Here is a 10,000-nt window from a genome sequence, read left to right on the forward strand (position 1 = left end):
GAAAAAAAGGTAATCGGCCAAAGAGAGGTTATTTTTTCTCATTGTTAAGGTGGAAGTTTTCCTTTTCAGTGTAAGATGTTTTCCTGATAAATATTAGGATGTAATTTGATTAGCTCTCGGCTAACCTGTTTAACTTTTATACTTGTTTTTTCCACTTCCTTTGGTTTCAGAAGAATCGGAACAGAAAGACAAAAATCATAGATGCTTTTTCAAATTGATATTTTCTTCAATTGTGAGGATTCATTTCTATTATTTGTTGAAGAAATGACAGAGTTGGCTAAAGCTCGAAGTAGTTTACTAGCCGTAGTAAATTGAATTAGTCAATTAAATGCAAGGAGAAAATATTTAATTAGCGAAGTTGGGGTGAATTTGTTTTGCCAGTTTTGTGTCATCAGGGACGTTAAGTGCTCTTTTAGCTCCTTAGTCGGCGGTTCTTGCTCTTATGACCCCAGAGATAGGAGCAGATCAACTGAGGTTATTCCATTTCTGAACTGCAAAAGAGACATCGCGGGTCATAAGTCTTCCTTGTCAATAACTGACGTAGAAACCGAAATCGAACATATTTTGGGAAGAGTATCTACATCCTTTTCTTCGGAGTTAGACCTTTCGGAATTAACGATTTGTCCCCGGCACCGCTCATCCCTTGGTATTGGGTGGCGTCGAGGATCGAATCTGTGCTGAGTTCCTCCGCCAATCTCGAAGCACGGCGGACAAGCCCAAAAAACGCAAAGGCAGAAAGAGGACTTGGCAAAAGTGCTTGTTATTTGATATGGAAGAAACTGGGAGTTTTTATTCCAGTTGGTTCAGGTATGTATACATCATTTTTCATCTTTTTCAACCAAACAGACCAGCTCTAAAATGGCGGTCCAATCTGACACTTCAATTAAAGCACTTTGTAAGCACTTTTCTTTTTTTTTTTGTTTTGACTTTTTCAATAATTAAGTAGCCGTGACGGTCGCAAATTCAATAGCCTTTGTTTATTTGCGTGTTTCTTTTCCTTTCATTATTCTAACATTTTATATTAGTGATTGTAGCAGCAAAAAGGTAAATTTAGAAGCCTTCACCGGACTCCTAAAATTACAGCTTTTTAAAGCAGATTCCCTGATGGCTTATAGATAGTTACAGGGAGACTCAGCCCCTAAAGGGTACCTTTATCTGGCTTCAGGTATATCAAAGGGTAGGGAATTGAAGAGTTGAAGTATAGGAAAGGGCAGGAAAATCTATCATTTAAGTTTTTTAAAATAGGTTCCCTTACTTGTGTAAATTGAGACCGTAGTTGTTCAGAATAGTGATTATATCGTATCAGCAAAAACCTGCATTTTCCATCGATTCATTCAACAGGTATTTGTCGCAACTGCCGGGTTAATCTTGACATGCAGAAAATAGGGGAGCTGCCCACAAAGCGTCCGGAGACCAAGAACCTTTCTTACGAGGAAACTGAGACCATTGAGACTTCTCAAGTAAGTTCTGAACTGGCACTCAATGAAAATAGTGTTATTAACAGTGGCACCAAACAAGGCCCGCGGGGCAAAAAAGATATATAAAAAAAGAAATGGATAGGGACCTTATCATCACAAAATCTGCATGAGCGGGCCCCGTTTCCTTACTGCCTTTCCTTGAAATGTAACGAATAGGGATAGAGAGCACAAATTAACCGATTTCGTAGACTTCAGACTGTGTGCTGGTATCTAAGAAAACAATGCCATATGCTTATTTTGTGCCTTCTACTTCAGTTTTTCCAGAGTTCCGCAGATAATGAAGAGGTTTAATACCCCGTGCATTTTATGTCGCCCTTGCGTCTGCACACAATTGAAATTTATTTGGCGGATTTTCTATTTTTATTCTCACCAAAATCTGAGAACTTGAAGCAGTGGCAACAAGTTAAAGACCACGTAGTCCGCGATGGTAAGCTGAGGCCAAATTGTTCTTTTAAGAATAAAGGGTTCATTTAAAAAAAAATGCATTTTTACTTCCACTTGCCCCCACCTACACACACGCATCCCTCCACCTTGTACTGCCAGGGATACGAGTTCATGTGATTTTCTCAAGGTTAAGGATACGGTGAATAACGCCCAGAAAAACGTTTCGGGTTTCCAATATACCACTCCGGGTTCCTTTACTACTCGCTTTAAAGTTCGTACTTATTTGTCATAATGAAAGGTATTTTATGTAATAAATTAGGCACTTTTTATCATAAATGAAGGCAGCAAAAAAGGTTTTATTTTTAGCCCATAATAAAGGCAACAAAGATCAGGAGGGATTATTGATCTTTGTCTAAGTGTTGGTTAACTTTGATAATTATGTACCCAATTAATTTTTTTTAATACATTTTACGTTATATTTATTTTGCGTCCTTGTCTAGAGCGTGATGTGTAACCTTCCAGTTGCTGCAAGTACTCCTTGTTCGGTGGTAGCACATGACTTACTAGAACAAGGAACGTCATTATATTTACCATCAACCCTCCTAGAAGAAACCGAGACAAGCACAACAGGAATGAAGTCGGAAGAACCTATTGACCACCTTAGCGCAAAGCCAAGCAAGCAGTTTCAGCTGTTCTTGGTGAAATAGTGCCTAATGATCTAGATCTTCTCTGGGAATCTATTATGTCCTCAAAACAAAATGAAACTGGAAATCACACTTGTTCTAGTGGTTTGGATAAAGAATTGATGTACACGCTGGCAAACTGCTACAAAAATGCAAACGGAAGGGATTCTCGCAGGAAGATATTGTCCATAATGGCTGATAAGGTTAGCTTGGCAACAATTCAACAGTGAATCCCAGGCCTGACAAGTTATCGGTTTAAGGTCGCCAGGCAGCATGATGCAGTCCACGGCAGTGGAAAACTGGTGCCTACCAATGCACAAACGAAGTTATTCATAACTGAAGCAAAATTAGCGCATTTCCTAGACTTTATCACAAGCTTCCATGTAATTCAAGATCTTCCATTCGGAGCCAAGACAATAACATTGTCAACTAACGAGGTCGTCCAAGTTCCAAATGTGGTACGGAACATGATACCTGAACGAATCGTTTGCCACTACCAAAAATATTCTGCCGAGCATGATTTCACACCCATGAGTCGCAGTACACTGCTAAGAATTCTGCATGTTTGTTCCACTTCGACTCGCAAGTCATTGCAAGGGTTAGATTACGTAAGCTGTTCTGGTGCGCAGGCATTTGAAGACCTTGTGAACGTTGTGCACCAGCTCGGGGAAAACGGAATGGGTCTTACATGGGCAAAAACACAAAAGGAAGCTTTAAAGGAGGCAAAGCGGTACCTCAAGACTGATTTCAAGGTAAAATAAGAAAGTGAAAAAGGGAAATAACTTTGTTGCGCGCCTGGCGTAGGTGTATTATGAACGTTACTCGACTGCCTACTACACGAGTGCTCTCTAATTGGTTACTGCTCGCGTCTAGGTAGGTGAATAAGGGTGGATTCCCACTGTCGCGTAAATTTCACGTGCATACACACGTAGCTTTTAGGCGCGTAATTTAAATAGAGGCAATGTTTGAAAGGTCGCACGTAAACGTAAAAGTTGAGCGAGGTTTAGCTTTTACGTTTACTCGTGGCATTCCATACGTTCTTCTATTTTATTCACACCCTTAACCCTACTTAGACCGGGAAAGGTTTGAAGCCCCCTTTGCTTAAAAGTTGATTAATTTCGAAACCACTCAAGCTTTGAGCACCAAACCCAGCGACTTTTCCTAAAAATCATCTGGGGACATTTTAAAGTCGTCGTGACTTTAGCTGCGAGGATCTCCTAATTTCATCTTTCCACCGCAGTGCAAATATGTGAATTTTCATTTATCTAAAATCTTCATTCACTTGGATGTTTATTTGGACCCAATTCATTGACCAGCTCCCAGTTGGCTTGTTAGCTCAATTGGTAGAGCGCTGCACCGGTATCGCAGAGGTCATGGGTTCAAATCCCGTACGGGCCTGAAATTTTTTTCAGGTCCTATTTACAACTACTCGTTTCAGTAGTGTTCTTAGCTGCGAGATCTCCTAATTTCATCGTCGTGACTTGTACGTCAGCATTGACGTTACCATGGCAACCGAGTTTTGAGAGCCATATTTTCCAAAACTTGGTGTTTCACTCATTCAATTATACCCTTACACTGTTCTCATACGCCGTCAAGAAATGCATTGTTAATATTGTGATTCCGTGACTGATCGACTCCCCAATATCACGTTTAGTCACGAAACAAAGAGTTTAGCGTTTCAAAATGGCCAAAACTCACCCAGTTTGGCTTTTCTATCTCACTCTTTAAGTAGAAACGCAACTTTGCAACTGTAAAACCTACAAGGATTAAGAAAAATGAGTATTTGGGGATCAAATATCCACTTTCATGGATTTCGAAACTGGAAGTGTTTACACAATTACCGCCGACCCACCATGAAAATTCCTTAACTTCGATACCGCCTTATAGAGATTTCCTTCAATAACCCAAGCTAATTCCCAGGTATGTTTTAGATGTATGTCTAAATGTGGGATTTAACTAGAATGATGTCAATTTGGAGTTATACCACATATGCAATATTGCCGTCGAAAATCAATAACAAAACGGAGTTTTTGTTATCCATAAAACCTATTCCTCATTTTTGAATAATTTCTGCTCGGTGAGTGTCGCTTTTGCTCTAAAAGAATCTTTTAGTAAAAGAAGAACGGTGATTCTGTTGAAATAAAGTGTCCAAATTTCTCCGTGCGACTTTGTTTGCGAACAAGAGGCAAGTTGATGTATGCAAATTTCACGTAAATGATTAGCCAATTTTGTGACTCCGACGACAAAAACTGATATTCTAATTTTTCTAAAAAATAAAAAGCTTTTGGCGGGAACAATCCACATCAGGTATCTTATCTACCTAAAAGCTACTTATGGACAAAAACCGAAAGAAAGCGATTTTTCAACTCTTGCCACGAAATTAAGATTTTGGTCGATATTTCCTGACCGTCGCTCTTAAATGCTTGCAATTTCTGATCTTGAAATTCGAAGAAACGAAATGATTTAGTCGCGATCTTCGAAACTGCGATCATTCGAATTGATTTTTGGGATGATGTTACCCTGAGCCCTGAAATATCAAGTTTTTTTTTATAAAAATGAAGAAAATAAAATGCATCTAAAAAAGGTGCGCTCCAATTGTGGTAAAATACTCGTCATCATTGGACCATCATCACCAATTCGTATAACGAGAATTTGGCGAGTGTAAACGCGTGGATTTATTATAAAATTATTGAAAATGAGTCGTAAAAAGTCATGCTGGCATGTAGACAGAGAACGACACCTTAACGAAGTATAGATGAAGGTTAGATAACCGCAAACAAACAGCAGAGAGTAAATGCTTACCGCAAGCAAATATCGGTGAGTAATTACGAACAACAAGCAAATCAAACAAATCTAAGGTATGTATATGCTATATTTGCTCACTTCAAAGGAACTATATATGTGAACAGTATTCTAACACGAAACATCGACCCATGCTCTCTATAGAAGGAAAGCGAAAGGTCGATCTGGTGCGGACAAACTATACGTGATTACGTCCACAAATCTCTTTTAGCTCTCCTAATAATATTCTATGAATTATGAGACCTTAAATGAGAAGTCGTCATTCCCTATGTAATTTGAACGTCGTAATTGGAATTAGCATATTGACTTGGTATTCAGTTTTTTCTAAATTGAATGAAAAAAGTGTTGGAGACTGAGACCCACTTTAAACTCCAAATACTTTTAAAATAATGCAAAAAGGTTTGAACTCCGGCTGATATTTTTTTAAGCTGCAAGCTAGATACCAGAATGTTTATAAGAAGGTTTTAGAAAGTAGAAACTATAACATAAGCATCAGTAGAAACTACTTTGTAGTTTGGTAAACTACGATTGATGATATGGATGATTGCACCTTTGTGAAGACATCTACGTGGCTTTGCCGATGTATCCAAGTAATAGAATCGTTGACCTACACTGACGTAAAAAATATTCCCTGTGTGAAATCTTTTTAATGAATTTTACACGGCCTCAAAATTACATATTTCCCATAGTTACCTTAGCATAGTCTTTCGCTATAGTAAGAATAATTTTAAAATTGGAAAACAATGTTATCTGTGAAGGATGGGAACTTTATTGTCAAAGTGATGAATTAATTACCATATGGAAGATTTGATTAAAATTTGAATACTTATACCGTATGTTAAATAACATGTTCCCATTATTGTATGAGGTTGAGGTGTGGCGGCATAGGAGAAGGTAAACGAAATATTTGATGTTTATTTTTATATAGCCACTCAGGTTTTTCAGAGTTTTCAAAGCTCATTAGTGTAATTATTATTATTATCATGTTTTTATCGTTTAAGTAACGATAGTCGTTTAATTAAAAAAAAACAAACAAACTAACATATCTGAGGCTGAGAATTTTATAATAAAAAAGATAACTTGATTACTAAATGGAAGATTTCATCAAAAATGAAAATAAGTACATGTACCGTATGTTACAGCTGATTATTATCGGACCTCAAGATAACCTTTCGAATGCAAAAAGTTCGTGAAAACTTATTCAGTTGCGTCGATTAAAAGTAACCTCAAGAGCGCACGAGACACATGGAGCGAAAACCACTACGATTTCATAAAAAGCGAGAAGATAGTTAAAAACTTAAATTTCAACGGAGGGAAATGTAATTTTCATCTAAAGCCGTTGCCAAAAAATATGGTCCCGTTTCTTCGACACATATCTATTTTCATCAAAATCTACGCGGCTAGTTAAACAGATATCGCAAGAAAACTGTAAGCCCTTTATAAATAAATTGACACGGGTTTAAGATTGTAAGATATAATCAGCTTTGTGGGAAGAGCTCGCTTACACCACAGAATAGATAAGGGCGTGCAACAAAATATATTTATATATCAAAAAGTGATTCAGATCCTGTAAGGATTAAGTTCCTACTCTGAAGAGGGCTGGGGAGTTTCCAAGGACCTTAGAAGAATGGCATCTCTCATGCTAAGAAATAACAGCAGGTTGGAAGGAAATGTAACAGGAGAATTACACAACTGAGTTGATTCCTTCTCGAGCAATTCTAGCACCTTCCATTCTTCTTGCCACAGTGATGTTATTTGGCAATTCTCTTGTCGTCGCATCTCACAACATTAACAGGCGAACGCGTTTCTCGTTAGCTTAGCCGTGTCGGATTTCCTGGTCGGTGTATATCGATGCCGATGTGGATTTACAATAGCATCATTGTTTGTCGGTGGCCTCTTAAGAGAGTGTCTCTGTAAGAGCGGTCCGGTCGATTTTGCTTGAGACACGGATTTCGCTCGTTTCTCGTGTGTTGTAAGACATTCATGTACCTATACTAAAACCACAATCGGTTTGATCGGATCTCTTTATTTTTCAGAGTTTTACGGAAATTAAATTTCACTCGAGCGAAGGCTTGTCGTGACACTTTTCAAGACTTTAATTTCATACAACTTTGGAGGAAAATTTACAAAAAACTACGGAACTCAGCAAAAAACAAATACCACAGCCATGTATATTAACTCTATCTTATCTATCGAGGCGACTTTCGTAAACATCACGTTTCAATCAAGGAAACAGGAAGACTTGAATGACACCTTATCGGTTCGTCTAAATCACACACGCCAAAACCGATCAAATTCAAGGTAAATTTTTGAAAAAGTGAGGCGTTCTTAACTGATCCAACTAACATAGCTAGGAAGTACGTGCCATAGAAAAGGTAACTACAGAAAAAAACTTTGCGGCCCGACCTTTACAAGAACTTTATCACTCCGTGAACTTACCTAATTTTCGGCAATCTCCAAGTTTGGCCGCCATTTTGAGGGACTTGTCAACATGAAGCGTAACCGATATAAATCAAGCAGGTAGATCTAAAACCGTCAGAAATACATACGAAAGCAATTCAAATAAACTTTACTTTCAATTCAAGCGGCAAAATTTGAAATTGTTCGGTAAACTTACCAAGAACGACAAGAACGGTGATCAGGTAGCGATCGCCATGTTTACCTGATAAACGTGATCGCTGACCAGCCGCTGAGTGAAAACAGTACGGTTCAGTGGTGAGGGGCGGGGTGAGGGGTGGATGCGGGCAGATTATCAGAAGATTTTTGGAAAAATTCGAACATATGCATTAAAGTATCATGATAAGCATTAGGAATCTCAATCTCAATGCGAAGGCATGCTTCGTGTTGCAGACAACTTTTGTTTTACTTAGTATAATTTTTTTCTTTCAAATACATTTCGTTCCAAATAGAACTGACGTCATTTCATAGATTTACAAACAAATCTTTACCACGTAAATAAATGTGTTTAGATAATCGAGATAACCATTGAACCTCTTGTATCGCACCAGAAATAACGTGTCTTGTCTTTGCCCAACTCTGAGAGGCTGGAGCGGCAAAGACGCGAGACACCAGTCTCGCGTCTCGCGGCTTCTTCATGCTCACAGGATACGCATGACCTTACTATCTTTAAGAAAAATAAGAGACTGCTCGAAGTCTGTATTCCGTTCAACCATTTCATCAGAGTGACGCGAATCTTTCAATTGGGTGAGAAAGTCACAAACCCATTCTTTACCTCACAAGCGTAACCACTGACCACTCACGAATTACAGTAGGCTTCTCCTTTGACGCGGAAATTGAAATCTTATCGAGTATACAAAGTTATAATGAGTTCCATTAGATCTCCCGAACTTGTACCGCGTTGGAAATAATTACAAGTACAGGAAGAATTCGTTCGTTAGCGAGACGTTCATTATGTCTCAGGACTGCTTTTTGAATAGTAAAGATGGAAAAAACTTTGGTTCATCGCGTGGCTTAAGTGGTTTGGTACGACTGTCTGAATGCAATGACGAAGTAAAACATCATTTGATAAGCTGCCACCTGTCTAAAGAGGTCTTAAGTGAAATGAGCTACTCTTGGCAAGGATTGGCCTATTTCACCTCGCTCAGGAGGATAACCAAAAAAATGTGGATTTGCTATAGGCATCGCCACACTTTGGGGAACTTTTGGAGAAGTGCAAAGGTTACATTTCAGTATCCTGATCATGATGGCGTCAGGAAGCGTATCCAAGGCAGAGATGTAATTACCTTGCATATGTCTCAGGACATTCAAAAGTTGTTTGAAGTTATTATTCCAGTTGAATCAGGTAGTCTTCAGTAACATTTTCTGTTATCTATTTTTCTCACGTGACATATCTGCTCGAAAAGAGAAGAAATTCTTTTTTAGATGAAGGGTACTTAAGTACACATCACGTTGAAAAAACATAGATCTGTGTTTAAGTGCCTTTAATTGCAGATGGAAATATGTACAATGTTGCTTGGTTGATAATCAATAATGTTTTTGTAGAAGATCAAATCACCTGACAACGCAATACACTTATTCATGCGTACGGTTCAAAATTATTTGCGGTTAGTTTTCCTCAGTTTGTATGATTCTCATTAACCAGTATGATTAAATTTGCAGACTAAAACACCCCTTATTTGATTAAGAATAATGAAAGTAAACAGTGAATATCGGTTTTCAATTCCTCATGGATGCTACTAGGCTTTACTTTAACTGAGAAATTTGCAATCGCCCACCTCAGCTCTCTGTGTCCCATACTGTAAGAAGCACAAGAAAAAAGTTGATGATAGTGAGTCTTGGCTGAGACAAGAAGAATCAGAGAAGAATCTACGGTCCCCAGAAACGCCACCTTTAAACACGACAACTAAGGTAAATTGAATTAAGTGGTATTTTTTTTATTGAAAACTATCGTTCAGATTATAAAATACGCGAATAACTCTCCCCACCGATTTTTTCTTACATTCTGTTAATCAAAAGTTTCAATAATTTTAAAGGCTTTCTTGTTGGACATCTTAATAGTAACAGTTTCCAGGATCCAAGGGGAGCAAAAGAGAGAACAATTTTCGGTGTAGTTAGGTAAGGCGACATGCCGGCTTTATACTTCTTCCGGCGTGATAACGATAATGATGACAACAATGGGTAAAAAGCACCGTC

Source organism: Pocillopora verrucosa, chromosome 7 (assembly GCF_036669915.1).
Source record: "Pocillopora verrucosa isolate sample1 chromosome 7, ASM3666991v2, whole genome shotgun sequence".
Lineage (NCBI taxonomy): Eukaryota > Metazoa > Cnidaria > Anthozoa > Scleractinia > Pocilloporidae > Pocillopora > Pocillopora verrucosa.